This window comes from Passer domesticus, chromosome Z, assembly GCF_036417665.1.
Source record: "Passer domesticus isolate bPasDom1 chromosome Z, bPasDom1.hap1, whole genome shotgun sequence".
NCBI lineage: Eukaryota > Metazoa > Chordata > Aves > Passeriformes > Passeridae > Passer > Passer domesticus.
Window position 1 is genome coordinate 53,376,098 of NC_087512.1, and position 16,959 is coordinate 53,393,056.

A 16,959-nucleotide genomic window follows, 5' to 3' on the forward strand; every position below is an offset into this window, starting at 1 on the left:
ACTAGGCACAACTCTGAATATCACAGACTCAATGCTGTCACTCAGGTAGGGAAGTTTTTCATTCAGCTTACTGATTCCAAGCATGCAGGTGCAAGCTTACTTTGGCATACATCATTCCAATCATCAGATGCCACGGAGCTCCCTGGCTGTGCAAGTGAAGCACAGCCAAAAAAACAGCTTTTCTACTTCCTCATTATTTTAACTTAGTTATCAAGAAACTAGATTATGGTGTTCTTCACCATGAATCTTTCTGTACAGACACAGCCAATACTTGTTAGCTCTCATCAGCTACTCACCTTAAGCAGGTTGCAAAGCCTGGACCTTTACATGTTTGCCAGACATCAAAGGCATGTTTGTTCTGCGGCATTGTTGAAGTGAGTCAGGGTAAGCCCTGCTAGAGCAGAGCTAGGCAAGAAAGTGTTTAAGTACTGCCATTGCTGCTTTTAATTCAGACTCTAAAAGGTTATACTTCCCTTTGGTCTGGCATTATAATGAGTTATTCCAATCAGCATACTATTCATTTTACTTAAAGTAGTAATATTTTAACAGAGGCAGTTATTTTAATTAGTGAGGGAGAGCTATCTTAAAACACAAAATGTAAAAAGAAATGTCATTATAAATGCAAAGAGCACTCAATAAAGAGCAACAGAATATGAGATATAGATGAAAAAAAACCCCACAATAAACAGCCCATGCACAGAAAGAACCAATAACGCAAACTGAGCTAAGTAAGGTTCAAACTTTTTCCTCATTTTTATAACTATAATAGGGTAGCTCAGTGTGTGGAAGGAGCCTTTTATGGTTCCTGCTCTAGATCTTACAAAATTAGATCGCATTTTTCTGCAAGTGTTTTTTATAGTTGCAGTATGGAATAAAGTATCACAATAAATGTTCAGGTTAAACCTCCTGTACTGGTTTGGAGAATGCATATATATAATTATTACATAGTTGGTTCTACCACAGTTATGACAATAATAGCTTAGTAACAGACATTTCCTTTTGCTTCCAGCCAGGTACACATCTGCTACACTCTTCAATGTTTGCTCTTCTGCTTACTTACTTTGCTCTTGTGTGGCAAAAAGATACTACAGGGCATAAAGCCAAAAAAAGCTTTTTCATCTCAGGAGAATAATTGAACATTCAGAGGATAAACAAAATCATTGCCAAAGACATATTTTGTGTGGCACAGGGTTGTGTTTTCTGTTAAGACAACTTTGGGACTCCAGTCAAGGAGAATAAAGTGACAAAAGGTGTAGCACTGATGAGTCAGGAAGAATCACTCTTCTTAAAGAACTGTTACTGAATCACAGCAGTTCCAGGAGACAATACACCATTTTTATACATGGCATGTTTCCATGGCTTCTGTCTCACTGGAGTCATTAATCTCCTGCAGCACATTTCACAGGAGACTGGTCAACATCCCCACTGTCTTGATATAAATCCAGAAGGCAGGCAGGGATCCCAGGGCAGGGTGACAATGTTTTGGGTGTTTGCTCCATGCTGCCTGATCAGAAGGAGAAGAGGAACCTTCTAAAGGGAGCTTGAAGCATTGTCACAGGCATTGGTCCTTGTGGGGGAATTTAACTGCCATGACATCTGCTGGAGAAGAAACACAATTAAACACAAACAGTCCAGGTGTTTCCTGGAAAACACTGATAATGACTTCCTGACACAGGCAGCAGAGGATCCCACAAGGAATGGTGAGCTGTTTGCCCTTATTCTGACACAAAGGTAAGGTCTTGGAAGTTTGGAGGCTGGGGGCAACCTTAGCTGAAGTGACCATGAGCTTGCGGAGCTCACTATCAGGCAAGGAGGAAATGGCAGCAAGATTTCAGCATGGATTTCAGGAAAGCTAAATGGGAATCTTCTTGGAAGAATCCTGAGGGAGAATGCCCTGCATGGGAGAGGGGCCCAAGAAAGCTGGGTGATATTCAAGCATCAGTTCCTTCAGAGTAAGAACAAAAAGTCAGATAAAGGGGGAAAGAGTCCTGTTTAGATTATCAAGAAAATCCTGTCAGTACTCAAGCATGAGCAGGAAATGCAACAGAGATGGAATCTATAGGACAAGTAACACAATTTGTGACACCAAGCATTAAAGAGTCCCAGTGATAAATCATAAAATTCCAGATTGCTTCAAGCTCTAGAACATCCTGAACTTCTCTAAAACAACACCCAAAAGAACCCAAACAAACAACAATAGAATCTCCCCCCCGCCCCCACCCCCCAAAAAACCCCCAAAACTCAAACCACAGAACCATCGCCAAATCAAACATCCAATAAAAAACACAAAAACAAACACCCCAAAAACCAAAACCAGAAACTCTAGGAACTCTCAGTCCCATAGTCCTATCCATCTGATTCACCTGCAGGCTTCAGAACTGTTTCTAATCTCTTCATCCAGTCACAAACTCTCAGAAATATTACATCTATTTCCCTTCTGAGAAAAAGGCTAAAGCCAGTGTTGGCTACCACATGGATTTCTGTCCATAAACCTGACAGTGCTTGGGGGATAGCAGGCTGTACACAACAGCTGCTGCCTGACTTTCCCCATCTGTCTTAATGATTCCCTACCCTCGACCTGTCAGGACCCAACTGCATAGCATCTGTTCTGGGCTCCCAAAAAGGATCAAGCTGAACCTTCTTCCAAGTAGCCTTTCTTCTTAAAGACCATCACCTGTTATTTCTCCCCTTTTCTTCAAGACACCCACAGTTTCACATTTAATACAAAATAAAGTCAGTTTTTATCACATGCAGCTTTCACACAATGATGGGCAGAAACACACATGCACTCCCTAGATGATCTCACCCCATGCTGCAGGCCCACCCTGCCTCCCACCTACTCTGTGATTATGCTGTTCTCTGTAACATCTCCTCTCTCCCAGATGGAAAACCATGGTTTGCCACCTAGGAAAACCACAGTCCTCCTCCCCTCCAGGCTCATAAAGCTCACTCTCAAGTTGTTCATTTTCATAAAGTCTTGATGATGTTGCTGCAGTGAGTTGTTTCTCAAGGACCATGAAGATCAAAGGCAGTTTTCTCTAGGCAGCTTTTCCCTCCACATAGCACAGACCTAACACACACAACATTATAACATAATGTTACTTTCTTTGCTTTTTTCTGAGCAGCTTTGCTTTTTTCTGGGCTGTGTGAGCAAACCTTCTCATAAAATTAGCAGCAGTTGTGAAGTCCCAGGTGAAAAATCACACATATCTCTCTTAATAAAAAAATTCTACAGGAAGAAGAGATTTGTTGATTTTTATGATTGTATGATTTACTCACTTGAAGTCTAGCCCTCTTGTCTCTTCAATACACTGTTTTAAGGAAAAAAATTCAATATTTTACAACACTTACAAGATTTTATAGGTTTGTTGGGGAAGCAGTGCCTGCAGCGTCCTTGGTTACTGTGAAACAGGATTTTCACTTTACAGAGTAAATCTTGTTATTTTTGCATCTTTTATCATTTATATATAAACAAAACCAGCTGAGTGTGAACAAATTTGTGAGACTGGCTTGTGCTACTCTCAAAAGTGGCTGCTGTTAAGACAGTTGCAAACAAAATTTCTCTGTGGTACTAAATTAACTTCGAGGACAACATAAATCTATTGGGAGATGCAAGAGACCATATCGGTCTAAGAATAGACTTAATTTCTACTGTCCACAATATGTAGGACATAATTTTTCAAATTTTAAGCCTCCATGAATATACACCAAAAGGAGAAACAAGTATACCAAATTTGAATATGAAATTCCATCTGGTTTTTAATATTTATGATAGACATTATGAAAAACTAGAAAACAGTCATGACAAAAATAATGTTTAATTTATAGTAGATAAACAGTAAAAGTAATTTAATCTAGAAAACTCATTACAATATAGGGTATTTATATTATTGCCATTATTAATATAATTTTGAATATTCATCTAGGGATTATTTCCTTTTGGCTGAAGTATGTATATCTTGAGATTATTTCACACCCTTTCAATTTTACCTGAACACAAAGACCAGTTTCTCTTTTCCTTCCAGCAACCGAATTTGCACCACTAGATGGCTACCTAAAGCAATCATCTATAAAAATGACGTTGTGCATGGTGTCTGCTTGGAAATGCCATCAAAATACTTCTGTTAAACCCATGCTGTGAATCTGAACCAAACACGGTTTTTTAAACAATCACGTCAACACCTGGAAACTATTATATATATTTTGACTTAGAGAAAGGGGTCAAAATGAATGCTATTTCTAAAGTCCTCAACACAGCAGTTGATTTTTTTCAAAAGGCAAATACTCTCAGCACTGTCTGAATGCAAATTAATGATTTAAGAAAGGAAAACTAAAAAAAATGCTAGTATGGCAAAAATCTATTTTTTTTAAAGCTGAAATAATATCCATAATTGAAATATCCAGGGAGATATGTCACAAAATGAATGTGACTTAAATTCTCCAGTGAACATTTGCAGTTTCCTAGCAATTAACTTAGTGTTTATTGTTTTATGTGATTCAGAACTAATGCAAATCTCCTAATAATGCAAAAAATCTGACAGTTTGCCAGTGTGCAGTTTTTCACCAATTCAGACTTACTGTAATTTCCATAAAAGGTTATAAATAATTATATCCACCGCAAACTCTCATATATGATCCATTTCATTAATGAAGTGGACCTAAGGTGTCATACACTGTTTCAGTATTTACATTTGTCTTTATCTCAATAGGAGATTTTGATTACTATGTGATTATTGCAGTTCAAATGAGTGGTTCATGGAGGGAAGCAGGCAGTTGAATGTCTAATAGAAAATTAATTCAGATTGTTCTCAAAATTGTACATCTGAGAGCAGCTTCAGGTGTTTTTCCTTCAGACTTACAAATATAACTATAACTGAAGCAGTGAAGCACCAATAACAATTCTTAGAACTGGACATTCAGTAATTAGGAGAGGGTGAATACACTCATAATATTAACTGAAAACTTGCTACATTTATTATGCCTGTGATTGTATACTTTGTGAACAACTGAAGCATATATTTACAAATAATCAGACCACAAAATTATACAGAGAAATTATCAACTATATGCAAACATTGGGAAATAGAACATAAGTGACCAATATGGATCCTGCAATGGCTATGAATATTTTCAGTATGATAGACAGTAGGAGCTGTACTCAGTAAGAGAAGAAGATCAGAAGTCTTGCCATCTTAACAGGGAGTTATATCCAGTAAGAACTAAACTAAAGAATTTAAAACTAGGAAAGTCTCACAAAAAGCATGCTACTGTACAGCATGCACACAAAAACATAATGACAAGCAAAATCATTTGGAACACCCCCCAGCCCCCATTATATATATATTATTAACTCATTCTTCTGAATAGTGAGAGGAGGAAACAGAATAGGAAAGAAAATAAATCCCTTGTTTATTTAAACTAGTTATTTCTTACAAGAAATCAGCAAAATTAGTGCATTTTATAATAGTTCTAAGTAAACATGCTGTAAATGAGAAAGTATATAGAAGCAAGCTGATAACAGATCAGAGAACAGAACTCAGAAATCTCCAGGTTTCTGTCTACAGCACTATCATCACATATTTTATCTGAGTGTTACCCTAATTTTTGTATGCAATATCCATTGATCCTGAACCATTATATATTTTCTCAAGATAAGAAATTACATCAGGCATAAGATTTTTTAGAGTCAAATTCAGTGAAAAGTGTACATATATTTTAGCTTAATTTAAGTAGATGGGTAGGTTTTAAAAAGTTTTAAAACTCATTTGCCTTGTTACATTTCCGCACTATTCCTTGAGGCATATGAGAACTAGGAGGAAAGACAAAGCCACCAAGGCTTCCCCAGTATTTTCCCCCCAGACTGGTTCAGAACTTAACCAGTAATCAGCTACTCCTCTTTCTGCCTATCTTATTCAAAGAAATATGATTTTATGAATTATAGAGATGAGCACATGAGACTATATAAGGAACATATTTTAGGGGAGTCAGGCAAACAGCCCTTCCCTCAAAAGTCAGCAAAATAATGCAAATCCAGGATTCCCAATGCTTTGGAGTGAAATGTGAGACAGCAGAGCTGCATTAGCTGTGAAAAAGATGGAAAATAGGATACTCTGCTACACAGTATGTAACAAGATCTTGTCTGACTGCTCTTGCAGGTAGAAATCCTGCTGGTGCAGTTGATAGGCATAGGCCCTGGGGACACAGGCCAAGAGCTGTGTCAGGAAGACAGGCGCAATTTGAGCTAAATTACAGCTGTAAGACCTGGGTCAGGCTCTCTGCCTTTGTGTGAATTTCAGGACTAAAGTACAAATGGAAGAGGAAAAACAGAACAGACGAAGCTTTTTCTGTCATGCCCTAAAGAGGCAAGTGATGGAAAGGAATGACCAAATCTCTCCCCTTTCTACACACCCGCTAGTGAAAGTGCAATGCTCATTAACACACCAGGTATAAAATTTGATCATGAACAACCTCACCCTGAACATTTGTCATTGGGTGAGTGCTTCTAGCTGTTCTGCCAAAAGTCCTTCTCCTGGTAAAACAGATTAGAGCTTTAGAAGAAAGAAAACCCACAAATAAAAAATTTTCAAGCCAGTTTTACACATTTAGGTGGAGGCGACCGTGAGATCTAGGAGCTGAGGATATACATTAAAGTCCTGCCTGTAGTGTCTGAACGTGTTCAGTGTTCCGTACAGAATGGAAACAAATGCTTCATGAAATAATCAGATATTAGTAATTGCAAGGTAACAGATTTCAAGAGCGCATTAAAGTGCTATCTAAAAAGAAACCATATGAGAATAGTCAAGTATAAAATATGTTAGAATTTACAAGATTGGGCATTTGTGGAGAAAGAAAACTGGTTAAAGAAATTTTGCCATTTTCTGTAGGCAACCATAAGAAGAACTGCACATTTCTTTTTTTCTTATCTTTTCCTCCCTTTGCTACAAACCCACAAGGACTCTGAAGAGTCTGTCACTGTAGGTATGTATCTCTTTCTCTCTCTCTTTCTACCTCTCTCCATATGCATGTGTGTGTGCAATCACAAATGTCAAACTAAACACTTAACCATGCAATGATGAAATATGTGCAGTTATTTACATGAGCACCACTGCCCTGATATTTAAAAATCAAATTTATTTGGTACATGTTTGGGAAGGTAAACCATCCAGAAAGCAGTGTGATTTTCAAACTGGAGTTGTTACAGTGAAATTACCTGTCTACTGCTGAATGTACAAATCCTTTCAGTTTATCGTGAGCACTAGCTGGCCAATTTGCCATAGTATCAGTACTTTAGCAAATCGGTAATTCAAAGAAGAGAATATATTTCATAACAAAAATGGAAACACAGGCCTATACAGCATAGACTCCAATATCTCTCCTCTTAGTTCTTTGGTTTAGGAGATTGCATGTCTGCATTCACCATTTTTTTGAAGTCCAGTTTTACTAGAGGAGGAAAAACCTTCCATCTTTATCCAAAAACCTTAATACCTAAGCCTCTCACCAACTCCAGTGTTGAAATTCCACCACCACAGAGGTGTATTGAACTCACATACTATAAGTTGCTAGTTCTCCCCCACACTGAATATGATGTATGACCTCTTTATTCTCACATCATCACCAGCAAAATGGGAAGATATATTTTTGGCTGCTCTTGAACTAAGACGTTCTTACTATGATGAAAAGGGAATGCAAAATTTAACATTTTCTTTTGCTACCAAGACTTTTAAAAATATGCCAGTAAGGGAATTTTCCTTGAGGAGTGAAAGAAGGGATCTTACATTCATACAGACTTTTCTAAAATACAGATTGTAAATTCCACTTGGCGAATATAAAATAAGCTGCATAACTGCATGAACTTTTGTATGACAGTCAGATAGGAATGAATATTTGTGGTTCTGACTTTGATTGTTTATACTGTAAAATTGTGTGTCTGTCCTCTGTAAGATAATATTTAAAAATAAATAACTGCAAAGTAAACTTATCTTCATCTTTCAGAATGTGCTTTAAAATCTTCCTTTGTTGCAGTGCCTGCAAGAAGCTTGATGACAGTTGTTAGGATGCTGGTGATCTGAGACTACCAACTGTCAGGCTGACTGGCATTGTCAGAGTGTTCCTCGTTCCATCAGTCTGTCTTTTTCCATCTGTTGCATCTCACTTCCTATAGCACTCCTAAGAGTAGGGGAAGGTTGTATATTTTCGGCTATATAGCCCTGAGGACAATCCTAGTTACTAAAGAAAAACAGGAAAAGAAAGGAAAAAAAAAAAGATATTGTCAGCTAAAATCCAATAAATCTTTGTGGAATTAAAAAAAAATCCACAACAAGTCAACAGAGAGACAGGGACATTTTCATTCTTTGAATAGCAGAGAAAAATAACCACCTGGCTGAAAATTTTATGAAACATTTATTTCATTTACATAAAGAGAAATCTCTTTCTGTGACATGTATTTGAGAAGATTTGAGGCCAGCATGACCCCTGGTAATATCTTCATTCTCCATCAACAAAGAAGGATGGCCAAGCCCCCAACTGAGATAAGTGACTATATGCTGGGAAGAAAGCACTGACAAGCAAAGTGCTGCACTGTAACTGCCTTGTTTGGAATCTCTAGTACAGCAGTGGGAGGCTAAAGCTGACATTCCAGTGCAGAGACATTTCTTGTCTTTCCAGTGCAGAAACTAATTTCATGTGTTGGATCCATCATATTAGGTCTTTCTTGTCACAGAGGAGAAATGGATAAGTAACATGTGACTGAGATAATATTGGTTCTGCAAATAGCTTTGCAGCTGTCCTCTGTGAAAACATTTTACCTCCTCTGATTCAAATTTACACTGCAAGCAGCTCAGTTGAGATGCTGGCACTGTAGGGGCCAAACTGTCAGTCCTTCCAAAGGCACAAGGGCATCATGTGCAGAAACATGAAATTTTTCCTGCTGACCTTTCTGCAAAGCAAAAAGCATCACAGCACCACACCTTGACTTTCAAAACCATTATAACCTGAGCAGTTACATATTAAATCAAACATATAAAGCTGGAAATGAGGAACACATTTCTGTAGCACGTGATACTCCCTTAATGTGAACACTATTTAGAAATGAAGTCAACGACAATTTATTAAAGCTTTTCTTAAGAGTTAAACCCTACCTTCAAAGGTTTGATTTTTAAATTCTACTTACCTGAAACCATTTATTCATGGTCATATGATATTGACTCTGACTTTTAGCTTACTTTAGTGCTATTAGCACTGTAAGGAACCTTTTTGGGTTAGTGCTCCTTTAGATAGAAATCCACATTTTTTTCCTCAAAGAATATGGCCCCTTTTTATTGCTAGGCATGAGGATGAATTGTTTGTTGCTAGACAACTGGTGTAAAATAACTACTTTTTGACTGGCTAGATTTTTTGTTGCTGCATCATTATGGCAGAAGTAGAGGAATTTTTTAGCAAAACAATATGAATATGTTTGTCTTTCATTTAGATGTGAGAAATGAGGAATATAAGGTGCCTTGTAGACTTTTGAGATGTGGCAGTGAGGCCAGTGTTTGAGCCAGTGTAAATTACTAATTACTAATCAGTAGGGTCTGACCCTCTGCTTCTCAATCTGTAGACAAACCTGGCTACTTTGACAATAATTCACAAGGAAAATTCCCATCCTACTTTGCCATAATATATGATATTTTGAGATTCCTCAACACTTAGAAAGATTATTCTAAACTTCTCAAGATAAATGAAATTGTGTCGTGGTTTAACCCCAGCAGCAAAGCCCCAGGTATCCCGTCATTCCCCCACCAACAGGATCAGGGAGAAATCAGAAGACCAAGAGCTACAAAGCTCATGGGTTGAGATGCAGACAGCTTAATAGGGAAAGCAAAAGCCACGCACCCAAGCGAAGCAAAGCAAGGAATGAATTTCCTGTTTCCCATTGTCGAGCAGGTGTGCGGCCATTTCCAGCAGAGCACAGCCCATCACACAAGGGTGACATGGGAGACAAACATCATCAGTCCAAACATCCCCTCCTTCCTTCTCCTTCTCCCAGTTTATACACTGAGCCTGATGTCGCATGGTCTGGAATAGCCCTTTGGTCAGTTTGGGGTCACCTGTCCTGGCTGTGTCTCTTCCCAACCTCCCATACACCACCAGTGGGGTGGTGTGAAAAGCAGGAAAAGCCTTGGCTCTGTGCAATCCCTCTTCAACAACAAAAACATTTTTGTAATATGAACTCTGTGTTCAGAAGAAATTTGAAACATAGCACTGTACCTACCACTCTAAAAAAAATTAAATCCTCCCTGGCTAAAACCAGTACAAATTGTTAACTCTCAACCCATTTCCCTGATAAATAATATTTTCAAATATCTATATAATATGAGGTTTATCTTTTGAATTTTCAGGAAGACATAATCTGACTAAAGCACAAAATAGAGATGCAACTTTATGATAAAATACACCAAAGATTGCAAAGAAAGAAAAAAATTTCTACCTGATTATAACTATGACAAAACACTTGGTTTGATTTTGTGACAGAAGAAAGTTTGATTTTCACACTGTTGGGAACAATTTTTTTAACAGTGTCCATCTTGAAAAATTATGATCTTATATTAATTTAATTTAAGTCATAAGACAAGCAAAGAGGGTAGAAGGCCAGAACTGGCTGAACAGGGAAGTCCTTGTGGAATCTGAGGAAAAAGAAATTGTATAATCTCAGAAAGTGAGGTCAGGCTTCATGGGAAGACGATGGAGCTGTTTTCATATATGCATTTTCAAATTGAATAAAATGATGGCAGTTACCAAAACAGTGAAGTCAGCAGAATTAATTTCTGAAATCAAGAAATAACAGCTCAACTTATTTATAGTTTAAAATGAAAAGTTTTATGGGTGGGATCCAGCTATAATAACTCAGTCATGAGAAAACTGAGGAAGCAATATTTATGAGGGAATCTGGAGAAAACCAGGAAACATCCAAAATAACCATTCATAAACACTGATTCACAGAAACTATACACAATTCTTTTATAGACATAATATTGGAAGAAAAACAAAACATAACAAATGCTCCAAGAAAAATTATTAAAGTGTAAGGAAAAAAATGAAACAACCAGAGAAACTGGAAATTCAAGAGCTTGGAAATTCAAGAGTTTTATTATATATACCGCAGTACAAAATTTCTTCCCAATTATTTGATCGAAAATTATGATATCTCATACCAAGACACTAATTTTATGTGAGCAGAGTATTTTAGCTCCCAAAGACTCAAAAACCAGTCCAGGTTCTCTCTTGCAAGACCCCTAATTTACAGCATCCAAGTGGCTGAAAGTGGCCACAAAATCAACTTCTAGAAATACCCTGAAATAGAAGTAATATCTGCAATGGTATTGTGGCATTCTAAGGTGTTGTTGTCACCTCAGTTCATAGGCTGGAACTTGTGAAGGAAGGAATATTTGAGATCTTGGCGCAAGAGACAGCCTTGGACCATCAGCTCCAAAAATTACTTTCTCTTACTGCTGCAGGTGACTGAACATATTTTTCTAGTTTCCCAAGAGCACAAAAGTTTTTACCACACCATTTTAGAGTAAAAATATATGAGTATTTCAGATGAATGTCTTTGGCTGGAGTTACAAATAGAAATCATAGGGAAAAAAAAGGAAAAATATCTTAGTAACAATGATTTATTATAGGAACAGAATAAATGAAATACCTGTCTATATGTGAAAAGAGCACATAATAATTCTTTAAGGGACATTACGAAGTAATGCTATAACACTTTGGCTTCCCTAGAGCTACAGGAAGGGCATTGCCACAATGCTTTCCTCCTGGACAAAGGATGAAGTTCGATTCAAATTTTTTTGCATTCTAAGAAACATGCTAAAAATCTTTTTTTTTTTTTTTTTTTTTCAGCTAGCTGGATGTGTTTGAGGGCTGCTGAATAGTTTGGAATCAGAAAAAGTTTACAGAGGTGGAAGACAATATTCAGATGGAAGATATCTATACTTACACAATACTATTCGGCATGACTTCATGATTTTGCTTTGCCCACTCAAAGGATGTTTCTAAAACCAGTAGTGAAGCTCTGTTTTCAAACTACTGTGAGCCCTTAGCATGGAGGTGTTTAGAAGAATTGCCCCACCTATAGTACAAGAGTCTGATTAAGAAGGAATAATCACAATTCATTAGCTGAGTTGGAAACCTAAGAAATCAGAACAGTATCACAAAGATTTATAAGCAAAATTAAAAAGACAGGCTGACAACACTTGCTTTTTATAAAGTTTTAAAAATTTTATTACTTCAAATATAATGGCCATATAGAATGCATTAAAAGTATCAGAACAGTTAGGACACTTCAATTTACCTGTACTTGAATATTAAATATTATCCCCTATGATGGGAATAGCTTGAATTTGGTAATAAATCTACATTATTTCAGTGAGGCAGTTTAAGCTTGTTCACTGAGTGAACACTAAATTCCCTCAGACTGTTGTTTGGCTTCCTGTGCAAAGTTAAAGTGGTTTGACATTAGAGAACCAGACCATTAAACCACAAAACCTGCTGCTTGCAGAAACAGTCCATACCATGGGCTCTTATTGGGCAGCTGGAGGATTCACTGTGTCAGTTGATTCAAAATAATGCAGCTGCACCAGTGCATTCAGGTCCTGTATCAAACCCTTTTGAGGCAGTAATTTCACTTCTCCTATTCAAAGTAAAGCAAAAGCCTAATTTGCAGATGTCAACTCTTCAGTATTCCTCAGATACCTCTGAGGTTGCTGCAGCTTCTCAGTTTTACAGGGCTGGTGACTATCAGAAGGTTGTTCACTGGAGGAACTATTTTTTTCATGAGACCCATCCTTTGGTGCATAAGACAGAATTGTTTTTCCCTCTTACCATCCCATGGAAACAGGAAAGAATAAATAAATCAGCATCTACTTGCACTTTAATTTTTTCCAACACAGAATTTATATTATCCTTTTTAAATATGGTCACTATGCCCTGAACTGACCTACTGAGAGCATGTTCATTTTGCACTGATTTTAGGGTACCTAGTGAGCAACAGAGCGAAGTGCCACTTCTATTTTAGGTGCTACAAAATCCTGGAGAATCCAAGGAATTTGGATTGTTTCTTTAAATTAGGTTGTGCTATGTTGCATAGAATGAAATTCATGAAGAGGTGATACAGAACTAAGGAGAGGGAAGTGTAACCAATCATCTGGTCATAGATGTTACTGACTTGCAGCAATGCTAAATATATGTCTCAGTCAATTGAATGCTAGATTTAATCCAACTCCATCCAAAAATTGCAGCCCTTTTATCTGGAGTAAAAGAGCTTGATTTACAAAGTCAGAAAAACCTTTTAAGGAAAAACAGAGAGCAAAAATCCCCCAAACAAATAAACAAAAAATGTCTCTCCCAGAACAACCAAAAAACCTACACCCCTCTCCCCCAACCAACCAACCAACTAAAGAACCCCTCAAAACGAGACCCCCACCAAAACACATTGTAGAATTCTTGCTTCCCTTTAATGATTCATGGCAATATAATCAATATGCTAAAAATAGAATTGATCTTCTATAATAAAGGCAATTGTATTTTTTCCCATCTAAAATTTTAATTTTTCTCATCTAGATAATAGAATCTTAGTCTGTACCACTCTTCAGTCACATCAATAGTTCTCTTAGGGTGCAGGAAATTCTTAACTTTTTCAAGCTGACAATTATTTAGAGGCCAAGAACAGCAGGAAAAGGGAGAAAAAAAATCTTTCTGCATGAAAGACAATAATATGGCACAATTTAAATGAGTAACAAGGAGTATGTGGTTTTTTTTGTCAGCACATTAGAAAAGGTTTATTATTACACTTTTATTCTTCTTAGGTAAGTGATAGTGTTTAATTTACAAAGACACATCTCGGAGGTAGCACATTAAGCCCCCAAAAATGTAGATTAATCATCATTGACATGACAGAGGGAGCCAATAAATTCTTAGAGATTTTTAATTCTTCAAAGTTTCAGAAAGAATTTTCTTCTCAAAGAAGCAAGTAAACAAGGTAAAGGACTTTTCTTTAACTACAAATTCTTAAAAGGCTATATAGCTTACATTTCTTACACCCTTTAAGGCTTACTGTCATGGACACTCAGGATACAGGAAACAGACTAACTTTCCCAACGTGAAGGTGGTTGATCTTTGTTTATTCTTACTACAAATTTTCCATGTCCACTTTTCTATAGCACAACACACATCTCATCATGTGGATCATGGTGTTCACCTTTCATTGGCTGCTTTCCCTTGGGCAGCTTATTGCTAGACTGGATATTTCAGCTTCCTTTTTAATGGGAAAATTAATCTTAATATCTATAAATATTTGATGTTCATCCAACCAAAAGAACAAGTAAAACACAAGTAATTCCTCTGTTCTATGTCTGCTTTTAGACTGACTGAGAGAGCTGGCATATAGTCAACATTTTTTCCTTGGATGGACGGTTAGTTCAAACAAATTGCAAGGCAATACAAAGGCACTCCAAGGCTTTAACATTCATGGTCTTTCTCTGTACTGGGCGTGGTGATGTCAGTAAAAAACATGTTCATCAATCAAATAAATTTTGTATCAGGTTTTTGTATGGAAAACTACCTATTGAGGAACAGAGAGGAAATAGGATTTAAACATAAAGAAAATCCTGTATGGAAGAGAGTTACTGCTGGAAGAATTCATGTTTAGGACCACTGAGAATTTCAAATCTCCAACAAAATTCACTATCTCGCTTAACTCACATGACTTGTGAAAAGATCATGTCAAAAATGAGTGTTCAAAATAAAATCACTATTTCATTGTCTGGAAAATTTCTGACTATCTAGATTGAAGTTTTATGACAACTTTGAAAGCCAAGAAAAAACCTTCTTTATTTCAGACATTTTTCTTTTAGCTGTCTTAAAGCAAAGACTATGTTAATAGCTGGTCTACCACCATTGACTGCCTGGATATACACTTTCTGTGAGAGTTTGCAATCTCTTGAGGGTAATTTATACAGAAGGCTTGCCAGAAATTCTTATGACTATCTTCTTTGTGTTTACATCATTATGAGTTATTATTCTTACACCTTTGTTCCCTCTAGGAGCCAAGCAGTACACCTCAGAGATATTTAAGCACCACTTGTCTTTCTAGGTTCAGTGTTCATTGTTTACTGCAGGCTTCCAAAGAGCAATGTAGGCATTATTATAGAAAAATATCTATTAAATGTCAAACTTCTTTGACAGGTACAATAAAAAATAAGATAAATGTGTTTAGGCTGTGAGAGAAAGAGAAGAAAGGATTTCTATTGACATAGGAAATGTTGATAGAGTGGAAATAGTAGGGTCAGTATTCATACTTGCCATATTCCTTCTCCTTCTCTCTTTTTTACCTTCTTCATTCCTTTGATCAGCCTCTCATATTTGTTTATCTATGTATAATTGCACTGTATACTTTTAAATGCTATTGCAACTGCACATTTGCCTCGGGAGAAATATAAGGGACTGTGTCAGGGCTTAAGAACGGTATTCCCAAATTTAGCACTCCCTCTAAAAGCACACTGCTTGCCCACTTCCTCCCTCTGCAACTGGATATGCAATAGTCAAAAACAAGGTTGAGCTAAGAGCAATTTACTGGAAAGAGCAGTGAGATAGGATGACAGTAACAAAAACAATATTAATAACAAAAGGTATAAGACGTAGAAGCTATTCACAGAGAAAGCCCCTGACAATAAACAATTACCACATGGTTTTGCTCCTTCCCAACCAGAAGGAGTACTCTTCTCCTTTGAAAGTGAGTAAGAGTTCCCTGGGTTTATCTTCTCTTGAGGTAGGACTAATCTGAGCTGTCTTCCCTAACACATGTCACTGATGCACCACAGAGACTTTATACTCTTCTACAGTGTATGGAAATTTTGACTGGAATGGGCCAACTCAGTTGATGTTAACCTTTAGGTTACCTGATGGTAGTATTTGCTAAATGTAGATGCAATTGCCTTCAAGGTGGTTTTCAACAGTCCATTCAATTTTCCCAGAGGTTGGTGTATCATATTTAATCCTGTACTTTCTGGCCTAGGTGTCTATGAGACTGCTTTTGAAATGAGTCCCATTGTCAGAATCAATTCTCTTGGGGGAGTCATATCTCCAGATGACTTGCTTTTCAAGGCAGAGCTCCAGGGCTGCAGGTAGTGGGGTGAGGCACAGGCCATCCTCTCCAGCTGTCCAGTGGTTGTTTTCCTCACTGTCAACACATAACGTTTTCCTGGCAGGTCTGTAAAGTGTGATGTGATCAATCTGCCAGGATTCCCCATATTTATATTTCAAGCATCGTCCCCCATACCACAGAGGCTTTACCTACTTGGCCTACTTGATTGCATCACATGTTTCACCGTTATGGACAACACAGGAGATGGTGTCCATGGTTAAGCCCACCCCTTGATCACAAGCTCACTGAATATTGTATCCCTTCCCTGAGGATCGGAGGCCTCATGGACTCACTTAGTGAGAAATCACTAAGTTTCTCGCTAAGTGAGAAACTCATTTAATGAGAAATATACTACCAGGCCAAATCCACCTGAGATGTGTTGATCTTGACAGCCCAATCCACCTGTCCAGTTCTGGAATGTTCTTCAGTATCCCAGGTCTAGGGTACCTGTGCATTTATATGACATAGCTTTACAGGAAAATTCTCTACCTGGGCAGCGCTGTCTTGCCACAATCCAGCAGCCCAGGTGGGTTTCCCTCTGCACTGCCAATTGGCTTCCATCATTCCAGCCACCTCCACAGAGCATTTGTCATCATGTACAAGTCAGTGTAGAGGAAGAGTGCAGGCATTTCTCTTGTTCACCTATATCCAAAGCCAGCTTTCACCTCTGCAACCTGAGTCTATCAACCTTTTCCCTTGGTAGCTTCTGTGACTCATCATGTAGGCCTCCATATGGTAGCTTTCCATTTTTTGTGTAATCCTACAATTTGGCAGAA